Genomic DNA, 15,616 nt, shown 5'->3' with positions numbered 1-15,616 from the left:
GCGAGTGGACCTGTGTGCATCATTGTGGAGGCGGTACTGCGCATGTCCAGTGACTTCTCCTCCTTCCCGCCTTAGAGGATTACCATTAGGAGACGCCTTGCATTAACCGCCGTTTTGGAAGGTAACGAGAAATACGGGTTACTTTGTTTTGGGAACGCCCAGTGGATAGTGAAGATGGATGACCAGTGGCTGTGCTTTTAGGATGCAAAAGTTACTGAATAATTGGAAATGCCTCGATGACGTTGAAGATGGCTGATACTGCAGTGTCTTTATCATGCAACATTTAGCGAGTACATGGAAATATACTTATACTTGACAAGCGGATGTGGTTATCAACGAGGCCAGGAAATTAATAGAAAAAAATAAGTAGATAATGAAGGGCAATCAAGAATACTTGTCAAGTTCTCGTCATCTTAAAATATTGAATACAAATCAAAGAAAAAGCATCACAACCGATCGGGTTTTCAAAGACCAAAATGTTTTCCTAAATCAAGCTTGATACGAATTGAACGGTCGATTAGATAAGCTTATGAAAGCGTTTGTAATCGTATTTAAGCATTATGACATCAAAGCTTCAATCCCCTTTTCTCTGGATTGTGGATACAACTGTGGCTATAACTGTGGATATAACGGTGACGTTTTCTCTCAAAGGGAAAAAATATATTTCGTATGCCAGAGGTTACTTACGAAGGCGAGGCGACCTCAGAATAAAGTTCTATCCTTGACTTATAAACCCGAGAGAGAGAGAGAGAGAGAGAGAGTCATGAAGTGAGTGTAGAGTTGTCGAGGCTAATGTAAGAGGAAATAGATGTATTTAGAGAGAGAGAGAGAGAGAGAGAGAGAGAGAGAGATATCACTGTATATACGAGTATACTAACCAACGCAGAGAGAGAGTGAGAGAGAAACATGAAATAAGCTAAGAGCTATTAATGCATATGAAAGAGAAGATAAATGTAGAGGAGAGAGAGAGAGAGAGAGGAGAGGAGAGAGAGAGAGAGACATGCGCAAATGTATGTACATCGGGATGAAAATGAGAGATGTTGCATACCCAGCTATTTGTTTATAACGACTCATTACTCTCACCACCATCGCTGTTATCACTAAAGCAAAACATCCTCCCTACCTCGATGTCGAAATCCTACGCAGAAGAGAAATCCTACACGGCGCTCAGCCTCCTTCAGAGGGCATCACGTCATGGACAAAATCCTTGAGGGGTATCCAGGCGATTGTTTTGGTATGCAAATACTACGCCTTAGTGGGTACACGGGGTCAAGGCATAGATGAGCCTTCTTTTCGTACAGCTATGACACAAGGGGTTTGAAGTTTTCTGAAAGTTTAGGAAGAAGATCTTGTCACTTTTAGACGACTTTTAGACTTGTAGACGATGGGTGCGTATACTTTGTGCTTGTAGACTTCCAGGATGGGGATGTATGTACCTTTAGACGCATACAAGATGTCAAAGAGAGGGAGTAACCGGTAGGTCTATGGTTTCAGACTTCGAGATGGGGATGTCTGTACCTTTAGACGTATATGAGACATCCAAGAATTAACATGTCTGGAAAAAAGATCTTGTACCTTTCAGACAACGGCTAAATAATTTTGGTTCTTCTACACTTGGAGGGTGGGAATGTCTATAGCTTTAGACATGTATTAGACATCCAAAGTAAGGAGAAATAATAAGTGTAGGAACAAGACCAATATCACTTTAGACTTTCAGCAAAGGCTACAAATACTTGGTTCTTTTAGATGTCTATACCTTCAGACGTATATAAGAGAAAGACCTTGTAACTTTTAGACTTTTAAACACAGGTAAACATACTTGGTTCTTTTAGATGTTCGAGATGTTTAGACATATGTTAGACTTCGTAAAGAGGAAGCAATGAATAAGTCTCAGGAAAACAATCTTGTAACTTTTAGACAAGGCTACAAATATTTGGTTAATTTTGACTTCGAGGATAGGGATGTCTATACCTTTAGACGTATATTAGACGTCCAAGAGAGTGGGTAATTAATTTTTAGACATTTATATCACGGGACACTGAACACCTGAGCTAGAAAATGGCCATATAATTTTGATCCTAAGAAAGAGAACTGACCTACTTTAGGACTTTGATAAAAGGGCGCAATTGTCTCCAGACTTCGAGAAAAAAGATACATGCAATTTCGGACAGGAACTTTTGGACACTGAATAAAGGCCAAGTTTTCCCCCTAAGGTAAACCGAGACATCAGGTCACCACTCAACTTTAGGACATTGATAAAAGGGCGCAATTGTCACCAGACTTCGAGAATAAAGATACATGCAATTTCGGACAGGAACTTTTGGACAATGAAATAAAGAGCCATCAAGTCGTCAGCTATGTCAGCCTCTGAGGGAAAGAAAGAGTTTCTCGTGGAAGATGCAAAGGTTTTTATTTATCTAATTATTTATTATTTTTTTGGGGGGAGGGGGGAGTTTCTGAAGGCGATAGTGAAAAATACCCATCTTTAACTTAGTGTCTATTGGTATAATTCACCTTAATGACAATAAGATAGACAAAACAGAGAGAGAGAGAAAGATGAAAAAAGAAAGACATAACTAGACATAGACGAGAGAAAAGGCAACCAGAATGACCAAGAAAGAGATGTTCTAAATAAACTGAAACCAAAGAGAGTAGGAAAAGATAAAACAGATTGAGAGAGAGAGAGAGAGAGAGAGAGAGAGAGAGAGAGAGAGAGAGAGAGAGAGAGGTTTACTAAAAAGCAATAGTATCAAGGGACAATCATCAGGCTCCGTCGTATCACCCTTCAGTCTACCCCTTCACAGTCACAGACCGAACTCCTGCAAGTGACCAATCCACCGATCCTTTCATTTTTGCCCCTAAGCATCGGAAGGGTATTCTAGATTGCCAGTCCCGACGGCCTCTTCATCTAAAGGCAGATATTTGTATATATATTCCATTGCGGCTCCTTGGCACGTTCAGTGGGTGTGTCTCCCGAAAACAAATCCGCCCTGTGAGGAGATTTCTATTTCCGTTCGTGACGCAGAGTCATGGAACGCGCTTTTCAGGAGGCCATGACGTCACTGTGATGACGTCGCATTTACTGAGGTCATGGATGAATATGTTCGTTTGAGATTAACTCTGATTTCGGTGCCCTCTTTGTCTTTACCTTTTCCTGTAGAAATTTCTGATAATAATAATTGATAATAATAACATAGACAATATTCTGCATAAGGATTTAAATTGAAGATATAATTATCAATATTTAACAAAATAAACATAGCATTCATTTAAATGAATATATAAACATGTTCTTATACACGTTAAATACACATACACACAGAAACACACACACGCACACATGCACTGTTTCTAAACAAAACGCACAGGTTCGACCCCTAGCCGGGCCAGATACACTTGTCAAATATATATAATTCCCCTGGGTGGAAGTTATTCCCGATTAGCAGTGAATTCGATACTAAGTGATTTCGTGTCTTAATAACTGTCATACATCTGTAATTGGCCTTAGATTCAAAGATTTATATATATATATATATATATATATCTATATATATATATATATATATATATATATATATATATATATATATATATATATATATATAGAGAGAGAGAGAGAGAGAGAGAGAGAGAGTGAGAGAGAGAGAGGAGAGAGAGAGAGAGAGATAGAGAGGAGTCCAACCAGTGGTAATAATCTTGAAAGTTCTTTGAGTGATTTCTGATAGCTGAGATTGTAGTTTACTCGTGTCAAATTTAAGTGGTTGTTGAAGGAGTCTATGGTATAGTGACTCAAGTGGTAGCAAAACTCTGTTATAATTAGGTTTGTAGCATGACAAGCAGAAGTCCAACACCAAGGATAGTACAAAATCTTCACGTTTAGATAAGACAAAAAGAACAATTAAAAATTGAACTCACACGTTGGTTAAGGATGGGAACACAGATACCAAGATTTGCAATTTTATACAGTGACATTGTTGGATGCGAGAAATGTGGTCAGAAATATTTTTGTTGAACAAAGTTTGAAAGATAATAAAATCAACAAAAGACAGAGTGCTTCGTTCACGTAGACATAGATCGTTAACATGGAACAAATGTATATATATATATATATATATATATATATATATATATATATATATATATATATATATATTATTTATATATAATATATATATATTGTCCCTATCTGTTGCATCGGCGCAGCCACCCCCCAAAAAAAAACACTCACGGGAATTAAATCTTTAAATCTAGAAAAATCCAACGAAAATAAACATGCAGTATTTCCTGTCGGGAATTTATTCCTAATGGAATTTCATAAGAACGACAGTTGTGAAAGACGTGTGAGAAGAGAAAAGAAAGACATTCACCTGTGGGAATAGGGTAAACTTACCTCTCTGCCTCTCCCGAGGGGGAGGAGAGGTCAAAGATCGAGGGAGGTGTGTGAGGCCTTGAGCCAACGTCAAGAGATCTTCATTTGCATGGCGTCCATTCAGAAGTTTCTGCTCGCTCTTCTCTCTCTCTCTCTCTCTCTCTCTCTCTCTCTCTCTCTCTGTGATTCTTAAATGTTTATTTTCTCTGTCACTTAGAATAAATCTGTCTGTCTCTATTTTAGAGTAGACAAATTTTTCTTTCATTTATAATAATCACATATATATATATATATATATATATATATATATATATATATATATATAATAAAAGGAGCCCATAAAAAAGGTAAAATATAGAGAGAAAATACTATATTTCAGAGACAGCAGTCTCTGAAATATGGGTATTATCTCTATATTTTTCTTGGCGTTTTTTTATGGGCTCCTTTTATTAGATGGAATTCTGTTGTAACAGAACATTTTTACCAGTCATATATATATATATATATATATATATATATATATATATATATATATATATATATAATAATATATATATATAATATATATATATATATATATATTAATATGTAAAAAATTGATATACATATATACAGATAGATTGATTCGTAGAAATATATAAACCTAACCTGAAATTAATAATGAAATAAATAAAAGACAAAAAAACAAATAAGAAAACATAAAATAAAGAAAAGATCATGGATAAAACGAAAAAAACCTTCAAAATGAGGAAATAAATAGGGCAAAAAAAACAACACAAAACAAAAACTAAGAAAATATAAAAACACCAGAAAAACAATTACCATTTGACATAAACGGAAGTAGATCCTTGTAACTGTCCTCGTAAAAAAAAAACGCAGCCTGATACAACCGTCGTTTTCTAAAGCCAAAATATTTTCAGAGAGTTCGCCATGAACAGGGAACGATTTCTCTCTTGGAAGTCAAGGTAAAGGGGGTGGAATTTGCTTTATCCATTTGGAGTAAAAGGACCCTAGATTTACGTATTATTATTATTATCGTGATGTGAATCAAACATATATTTCTGTTCCACACGTGTTTGTGTGTTTCTAATAATAATAATAATAATAATAATAATAATAATAATAATAATAATAATAATAGACCAGAAAACTAGGAAACATATACATAACACGAAAGGAAGGAGGAAGAAAGGAGGGACTACTAAGCATAGAGGACTGTGTCAACATCGAGAACAGAGCACGGGGGCAATATCTGAAAACCAGTGAAGACGAGTGGCTAAAGAGTGCATGGGAAGAAGACTGATAAAAGTAGACGAGGACTCAGAAATATGCAGAGACAGGAGAATGACAAACAGAACAGAGAAATGGCACAGCAAACCAATGCACGGACAGTACATGAGACAAACTAAAGAACTAGCCAGCGATGAAACATGGCAATGGTTACAGAGGGGAGAGCTCAAGAAGGAAACTGAAGGAATGATAACAGCGGCACAAGATCAGGCCCTAAGAACCAGATATGTTCAAAGGACGATAGCTGGAAATAACATCTCACCCATATGCAGGAGGTGCAATATGAAAAACGAGACCATAAACCATATAGCAAGCGAATGTCAGGCACTAATACAAAAAGAGGCAAGAAACACCAGCTACCTTGCAGTAATAATTGGTACGAGCACCAACCTGAGGGCGTGATAGAAAATGATCAGGCAATGATCCTCTTGGACTATGGTTTATCAGAACAGATAGGGTGATACGGGTGCAAAATAGACCAGCATGACGTTGATTGACAAAATCAAGAAAAAAATAGCATCACTCATTGATGTCGCAATACCATGGGACACTAAGTTGTGAAAAAAGAAAGAAAGGAAAAAATGGATAAGTATCAAGACCTGAAAATAGAAATAAGAAGGATTTGGGATATGCCAGTGGAAATTGTACCCATAATTATAGGAACACTAGGCACGATCCCAAGATCCCTGAAAAGGAATCTGGAAAAACTAGAGGCTGAAGTAGCTCCAGGACTCAAGAGTGTGCTCCTGGAAACAGCGCACGTAGTAGGAAAAATGATGGACTCCTAAGAAGGCAGGATGCAACCCGGAACCCCACACTATGAATACCACCCTTCGAATTGGAGGACTGTGATAGCCCAAACAAATTAAAATTTTCAACGTTTGCTGCCGTCAGATGTCTCCCTCTTAATTATTATTATTATTATTATTATTATTATTATTATTATTATTATTATTTATTATTATTATTGAGACAACATAGAAGACAAAACTCATACACAAACAGACAGATGATTTAAGCACGACGGGAACGGACTTCGTTTGAGCCAGCATCGGAAACAACAGATTTGACGTCATCCACGAAACACATACGTATACTAAGCTCTGCCACAATACTCTGCGACCCGTGCCGCGGGGTAATGTGGGGGTGGTTTGGGGGGGGGTGGGTATGGGGACGGGTTGTGCGGGGATGATTGTGGGATGGTGGGGGTTTTTTGGGGGTTTGGGGGGAGGTGTTTATAGCCTCTAGGCAGGATACTCACTGAAATGATAATGATTTGCGAGAGAGAGAGGGGGGGGAAATATTATTGTATAAATGAGTATACTAACCAACGCAGTGAATTACCCACATTCTCTATTACAAGTTCGCAGCCAAAGGAGAGAGAGAGAGAGAGAGAGAGAGAGAGAGAGAGAGAGAGAGAGAGAGAGAGAGTTCTTACTCTCACTTTCGACCAAATACGGGAGGAAAGGAAAGTTGATTTTTTTAAGCCTTCAATTCGGCTGTAAGTTTCTTTAAAGTTATTTGTCTTTTTACGGGGAGAGATTTTTGTCGTTTGTAATAATAATAATAATAATAATAATTATAATAATGATGATAATATAATTTTTTTCCCAGAGAGGTAGACCTTGCTTCTTCTCCGCCCAACATTCAGTTACCTTATACGGCATGAGACAGAGAGAGAGAGAGAGAGAGAGAGAGAGAGAGAGAGAGAGAGAGAGATTTTCAATGAACATAGGGAGTGACAGATACCTTGAGTGAGGGAGAGGAGTCCATAACGAATAAAGGAAGGAGAGAGAGAGAGAGACAGACAGACAGACGACAGACGGAGAGCTAAACAAGAAAGAAAGGGGTTAATACACTGACAGAGAGAGAGAGAGAGAGAGAGAGAGACTGGCATGTACAGAATCTTACTGTGCCAAGGGTAGGTAAAAAGAGAAAGAGAGAGGCATCACATTATACCAAAAGTAAAAGAGAGAGATTTGTCTGGAGAGAGAGAGAGAGAGAGAGAGAGAGAGAGAGATGTAATCACCTTCTTGTCTTCCTTTCCAGGAGGCATAATGGCGGATTCCAGAAATGTGAGGAACCAGTTAGTGTTGTCACTTTTATTCACATCTTCGATACTTCACTCTGCTCTTTCGTCTTTCCGGTAAGTATTCTCTGTTTGTTATTTCTATTTTTAGTGATATTTATTCATTTGCTGGTCTTCTGTTAGTTTCAGTTCAATTTTTGCTTCGGAAGTTTATGTGTGTTTTCCAAAAATACATGGTGATGAAAATAGTTACCTTGAAACTGTTGCATAAAAGAGACTATTTTTGTGGTAACTTTTGTTTGTCTCCCTAATTAAATACTTATATATAAAATATATATATATATATATATATATATATTATATAATATATATAATATATATATATATATATATATATATATATATATATATATATATATATATATATGCAAAATAAAAACACTGTATCGTGCTTCTAATAAATCAATAGAGGGATCCACAGTAATATCCTTGTTATAAACATATTATATCTAGATAAACAAGGATATTACTGTGGATCCCTCTATTGATAATATATATATATATATATAATATATATATATATATATATTATATATATATATATATCACTATATATATAAAGATATATGCCACGAAGGAAAATAAACGACGAGTATCCGTAAGACCTTTCAACGTTTTTTAAATGTCCTTTAATAAGCAGATGAAACTGACTTACATGAGGAAAAAGACAGAACAAGAAGATTCGTATAACTGACAGATAGGGATTATAAAGAGATTAGTACCTAGAATCCGACACACCTGGAATATCAGTAACCTTCCCAAACAAGCATAAACAATGGGTGCAATTAAAAGTTTAAGACAATCATCTCAGATACAAGGGCAAGACAATTAAAGGATTATAGGTGACAGCTATTCAGAACTTTGGTAGACAAAACCATATTCACAATACATATTCACAATACATGTTCATACATTACAACGAAGATAACTCTATAGCAACTAATTTTTATTTAAGTCTGTAATTATATCTTGAGGTCATTCTTAAACATGTTACAAATACAAGGGTCTAAATGAAAAAGGCCACGACTAACATTGAAATTACAATGAAAGTAAGTTTGTATTAAAGCATTCCGAGATTCTAAAAGATTTCGTGATAAGACATCTCTTGACCTTGCAATTACTGAACTACCAACCCATTTATTTCGGTGGTTGTTTTCATTTAAAATGAATGAATATTGCATTAGATGTTTGCCCAGTTTTTACAGAATATTTATGCTGGCTTAATCTTACTTCTAAGCCCTTGCTCGACTGTCCGAGATAAAAGGAGGGACAATTCATACATGGAATTTTATATATTATGTTCATTTCTTCTCAGGCCACCATCTTAACATAAAAATATCAATTTTTTCTTCTATGTTTTTACGAGCATTGCGCATTGTCAGTCCACAATATTTGGATATAGAAATTGAATACATAAGAAAAATAGGGAAAGATTTATTCTATCCTTCACATATATTAGATATTTGTTATAATAAAGCCCACAAAAAGTTTTATAGTGTAAGTAACACGCAGAAAGAAAATTCTACGAACATTCTCAGTTTGCCATATTTGAACGGATTTGGAACCATTAAATCATTGTTAAAAGCTTTTAATGTCAACCTTGTTTTTTCCTATAATAACACACTAAAAGGAATGTTAATAAAAAATGTCCCCAGGGAAAGCAACAACATAATATATAAAATTTCATGTATGGATTGTCCCTCATTTTATCTCGGACAGTCTAGCAAGGGCTTAGAAGTAAGGCTAAGCCAGCATAAATATTCTGTAAAAACTGGGCAAACATCTAATGCAATATTCATTCATTTAAGTGAAAACAACCACTGAATAAATTGGGTTGGTAGTTCAGTAATTGCAAGGTCAAGAAATGTCTTATCACGAAATCTTTTAGAATCTGCTTTAATACAACTTACTTTTCATTGTAATTTCAATGTTAGTCATGGCCTTTTTCATTTAGACCCTTGTATTTGTAACATGTTTAAGAATGACCTCAAAGATATAATTACAGACTTAAATAAAAAAAAGTTCCCGTTGCCTTAGAATTATCTTCGTTGTAATGTATGTCTAACATGTATTGTGAATATGGTTTGTTTACCAAAGTTTCTGAATAGCTGTCACCTATAATCCTTTAATTGTCTTGTCCTTGTATCTGAGATGATTGTCTTAAACTTTTAATTGCACCCATGTTTATGCTTGTTTGGGAAGGTTACTCACTCAGCTTCCAGGTGTGTCGGATTCTAGGTACTAATCTCTTTATAATCCCTATCTGTCAGTTATACGAATCTTATTGTTCTGTCTTTTTCCTCATGTATGTCAGTTCATCTGCTTAGTAAAGGACGTTTAAACATCGAAAGGACTCGCGGATACTGCGTCGTTTATTTTGTTTCCTTCATGGCATATATCTTTATTTATGGATTTATCACGTTCCTAACTTTCGTGGTTCAGTTATACATATATATATATATATATATATATATATATATATATATATATATATATATATATATATATACATACATATATATATGTATATATATATATATATATATTTATATATATATATATATATATGTTTGTGTGTGTGTGTGTGTGTGTAATACATACATACATATACATCTATATATATATATATATATATATATATATATATATATATATAGCAGCATTCAGCAGGGTCCAACAAACACATCAAAAGGGCCATATTTATTAGCAAGAGACGTTTCGCACATTATCTATGTGCATCTTCAATCTGTAAGAACAACATAAATACGTTAAAGTTTAAAAAAATAATATTCTATATAAAAAAGATTAAGTAAAGAAAAAAAAAAGTATTACAAAATTTAAAATTAATACAAATTAAAAGGTATATAGTAAAAAAGGAAACCAGTTCTCACCAAACCATCCAAAGGAGAAGGAGAAGAACGAATGACCAAAACTTGACACCAACCTACGACTTCAGTTATGCAAGATAAGAGGAGAAGCGGAAACGTTAGAATTCAAAGAAAGGAACAGGCCGTTTTGATGTATAAGGACTCAAGGGTAGTTAGGTAATTGCTATGGCTTGTTCCACCAATAATAGAGAGTGCTTTTTATTTATTTCATTTTGCATATGGAGGCATGATTCTTTATATTAGAAAATTCTGGTTTGCTTAATTTTTGACCCGTTCTAAGCTGTATCCCACATGGCTACAGTATCTCATCTGCAGTAACCTACGGCTTGATCCAACATAAATACCGGACATCCGCACTTGAATTTATAAACAATGTTGGATCTCATGAAGGCCTGCAGTTTGTCTTTATAGCCGAAGAATTACGCCAATCTTGAGTGGATTGATTGAATTAAATGCAATTTTTTAAGGCAGCCAAATTCATTTTCGATTATTGTTTAAGTTGGCAGAAAACTTGTCGTCAGAGATAAATGGGATAGTGGCTATACATTTTTTCTTTAAGACATTATAGGAGGGCAATCGGATTGGAGAAATCTTGTGACAGCAGTCTGTTAATTGGACTTTATATACCAGTTTTTTCAGGATAGGAGTTCTGTAAGAAAAATTTAACTAAAAAATAATATCTCATTGTGAAAGAGAGACCAACTCGAAGAGTAACGTAAAGCCCTGTAAACCAAAGTGTAAATAGAATTAAGTTTAAAGTTCTGAAGCATGAACTGTAGAAATTGTTAGCAAGCCCAGTGTATGATTTTTTCCTATACACAGATTGTCGTAAATCACCATTGTCTCTGCTAACATTGATGTCTAAAAAGGGTAAAGAGTTGTTGGTTTCCTTTTCGATGGTAAATTTTATATTTTCATGTTGACTGTTGATATGGTCCAGAAACATCTCTCTATGCCAGGGTTCTTTGAATAGCGCAAATGTATCATCATATTCGTCTATAATAGACAGGTTTACACACATCTGGACAGTTAGTTAAAAAGGTTTGTTCTAAAAATGACATAAAAATATTAGCAAACACAGGTCCCAATGGGGAGCCCATGGCAACTCCATCGACCTGCGAAAAGAGTTGACCATTAAAAACAAACATTGAGTCTTGCACAGCAAGCTCAAGAAATGTCCTAAAAAGTTGTCTGTTAAAACCGTGAAAAATTACGTGATCGTCATAAAAAATTCTGTCTAAAATAATGCTGATGGTTTCATTAGAGGCACATTTGTAAAAAGAGATTCTACATCAAAAACTTGTCATGTGTAGATCACCATCCTGTAAAAACTATTTGTTTCTGGAACTATAACCATTCTTAAGCGAAAGTTGGTTGTTAGCGAAATCACTAAGTAATGAAACAAGGTATTTTGATATAGTATAAGAAGGGCTGTTATAGGCTGCCATAATAGGTCTGATAGGAACTCCTTCCTTGTGTATCTTAGGAGACCATATAGAATACTAAAAGATGAACCTGTCACAATAGTTTCTGATATGTAGTTTCATCCAAATACCCTCGTTCTTTAATTTTCTCAAAAACCTGTTTAATTTTATCTTCCCTTTTGTAAATATCCAAAAAGTTTGGTTCTCCATGTGAATGAAATTTGGTGTTGTCTGCAAGAATGTTATTCACCTTATCAATATACTCTTGTTTATTAAGTAGTACAACACCTTTACCTTTATCCGGTTTGCAAATAACCAAATTATCCCGTTTGCCAAGTTTTTTCAAGATAGTCAAATCCTCTTTCCTGAAGAACGGTGTCCAAGACACTTTTAAATTAGTATAAGTCTTATGCAATAGGAAGGATAACTTATGTTGCAAACCACTTAAGTATTTTTTTCATACCAAGTTCAACCCTTGAGTCTTTGGAAAAGAATTTCGAAAGGAAAATAGAAATCTGCATACTTCGGTCTGTAGGATGGTAGACAAAAATCCAAGCCAAATGACAGCAAGAACTCCTCTCTTTTGGAGAGAACATAGTCAGAAAAGTTAAAAATACAATAATTTCTGTGATTAAAATTGGGAGTAACAACACCTAGTGCTCGTAGTTTCTTTTGATGTCGTAATTGTACAGAGGAGACATAATCATTTACAAAGTCGTTAAATAGTTTCTGATACAAAAATCGTCAACAAATGATAAATCATGAAATAGCTGTTCCCCGTAGTGACAAACAATCGTACGTGTTCTTTCAATAAGCTTTTGCTTCGTCTCAATCTCCTTCCTAAGTAGCTCGTCCAAGGCATTTCGTAAAATTCGGTGGGATACATCGAGGGCTTGCTAACAATTTCTACAGTTCATGCTTCAAGAACTTTAACTTAATTCTATTTACACTTTGGTTTACAGGCTTTACGTTACTCTTGCGAGTTGGTCTCTCTTTCACAATGAGATATTATTTTAGTTAAATTTTCTTACAGAACTCCTATCCTGAAAAACTGGTATATAAAGTTATTAACAGACTGCTTGTCACAAGATTTCTCCAATCCGATGCCCTCCTATAATGTCTTAAAGAAAAATGATATTGCCACTATCCCATTTATCTCTGACGACAAGTTTTCTGCCAAACTTAAACAAATAATCGAAAATGAATTTGGCTGCCTTAAATTGCATTTAATTCCAATCAATCCACTCAAGATTGGCGTATTCTTCGGCTATAAAGACAAACTGCAGGCCTTCATGAGATCCAACATTGTTTATAAATTCAAGTGCCCGGGATGTCCCGGTATTTATGTTGGATCAAGCCGTAGGTTACTGCAGATGAGATACTGTAGCCATGTGGGATACAGCTTTAGAACGGGTCAAAAATTAAGCAAACCAGAATTTTCTAATATAAAGAATCATGCCTCCATATGCAAAATTGAAATAAATAAAAAGCACTTCTCTATTATGGTGGAACAAGCCATAGCAATTACCTAACTACCCTTGAGTCCTTATACATCAACGGCTTGTTCCTTCTTTGAATTCTAACGTTTTCGCTTCTCCTCATCTTGCATAACTGAAGTCGTAGGTTGGTGTCAAGTTTTGGTCATTCGTTCTTCTCCTTCTCCTTTGGATGGTTTGGTGAGAACTGGTTTCCTTTTTACTCTTTATATACCTTTTAATTTGTATAATTTTAAGTTTTGTAAATACTTTTTTTTTCTTTACTTAATCTTTTTTTATATAGAATATTATTTTTTTTTAAACTTTAGCATATTTTATGTTGTTCTTACAGATTGAAGATGCACATAGATAATGTGCGAAACGTCTCTTGAACTATATGGCCCTTTTTGATGTGTTTGTTGGACCCTGCTGAATGCTGCTTGATATCTTCTCCTGGAATCCTTGAATACGTCCGTGATGTTGCATCGGCTTCTTTTCGTCTTTCTCTTTGCGTTCCGGCTCAGACTTCGCCGTGTTCAACACTTTTCACAGCTCCTTCGACACCGCTATCCACCAGGGACCCTGGCCACCTCTAGGAAGTTGGAGAAATTGACTTAAAGGAGAAAAAGCCAAATGTGATCTAGATTTTTTACAGTATTGTCTGCTAAACGGAGTACACCCGAAGTCGTCAGATTCAGGCTCTACAAGACCTCGATGTATCCCATCGAATTTTACAGAAATGCCTTGGACGAGCTACTTAGGAAGGAGATTGAGACGAAGCAAAAGCTTATTGAAAGTACACGTACGATTGTTTGTCAACTACGGGAACAGCTATTTCATGATTTATCATTTGTTGACCGATTTTTGTATCAGAAACTATTTAACGACTTTGTAAATGATTATGTCTCCTCTGTACAATTACGACATCAAAAGAAACTACGAGCACTAGGTGTTGTTACTCCCAATTTTAATCACAGAAATTATTGTATTTTTAACTTTTCTGACTATGTTCTCTCCAAAAGAGAGGAGTTCTTGCTGTCATTTGGCTTGGATTTTGTCTACCATCCTACAGACCGAAGTATGCAGATTTCTATTTCCTTTCGAAATTCTTTTCCAAAGACTCAAGGGTTTGAACTTGGTAAATGACTTAAGTGGTTTGCAACATAGTTATCCTTCCTATTGCATAAGACTTATACTAATTTAAAAGTGTCTTGGACACCGTTCTTCAGGAAAGAGGATTTGACTATCTTGAAAAAACTTGGCAAACGGGATAATTTGGTTATTTGCAAACCGGATAAAGGTAAAGGTGTTTGTCTACTTATAAACAAGAGTATATTGAATAAGGTGAATAACATTCTTGCATACAACACCAATTTCATTCACATGGAGAACCAAACTTTTTTGGATATTTACAAAAGGGAAGATAAAATTAACAGGTTTTTGAGAAATTAAAGACGAGGGTATTTTGGATGAAACTACATATCAGAAACTATTTGTGACAGGTTCATCTTTTAGTATTCTATATGGTCTCCCTAAGATACACAAGGAAGGAGTTCCTATCAAGACCTATTATGGCAGCCTATAACAGCCCTTCTTATACTATATCAAAATACCTTGTTTCATTACTTAGTGATTTCGCTAACAACCAACGTTTCGCTTAGAATGGTTATGAGTTCCAGAAACAAATAGTTTTACAGGATGGTGATCTACACATGACAAGTTTTGATGTAGAATCTCTTTTTACAAAGTGCCTCTAAATGAAACCATCAGCATTATTTTAGACAGAATTTTTTATAACGATCACGTAATTTTTCACGGTTTTAACAGACAACTTTTTAGGACATTTCTTGAGCTTGCTGTGCAAGACTCAATGTTTGTTTTTAATGATCAACTCTTTTCGCAGGTCGATGGAGTTGCCATGGGCTCCCCATTGGGACCTGTGTTTTGCTAATATTTTTTATGTCATTTTTAGAACAAACCTTTTTAACTAACTGTCCAGATGTGTGTAAACCTGTCTATTATAGACGATATGTTGATGATACATTTGCGCTATTCAAAGAACCCTGGCATAGAGATGTTCT

General features: G+C 35.2%; 1 protein-coding gene and 1 pseudogene across 3 annotated transcripts in view; one reads left to right on the top strand and one right to left on the bottom strand.

The window, feature by feature from the left end:
* The window catches only part of LOC135208037 (ionotropic receptor 21a-like), a 102,688-nt gene that overhangs the window by 49,135 nt on the left and 37,937 nt on the right, over window positions 1–15,616 (bottom strand). The gene's annotated exons all lie outside the window — the stretch shown is intronic.
* LOC135208036 (chitooligosaccharidolytic beta-N-acetylglucosaminidase-like) overlaps window positions 1–15,616 on the top strand; it is a 28,710-nt pseudogene that overhangs the window by 33 nt on the left and 13,061 nt on the right.

This window comes from Macrobrachium nipponense, chromosome 34, assembly GCF_015104395.2.
Source record: "Macrobrachium nipponense isolate FS-2020 chromosome 34, ASM1510439v2, whole genome shotgun sequence".
Taxonomy (NCBI): domain Eukaryota; kingdom Metazoa; phylum Arthropoda; class Malacostraca; order Decapoda; family Palaemonidae; genus Macrobrachium; species Macrobrachium nipponense.
The sequence above is the reverse complement of the archived record's forward strand: the minus strand, read 5'-3'. Positions and strand labels throughout refer to the sequence as shown.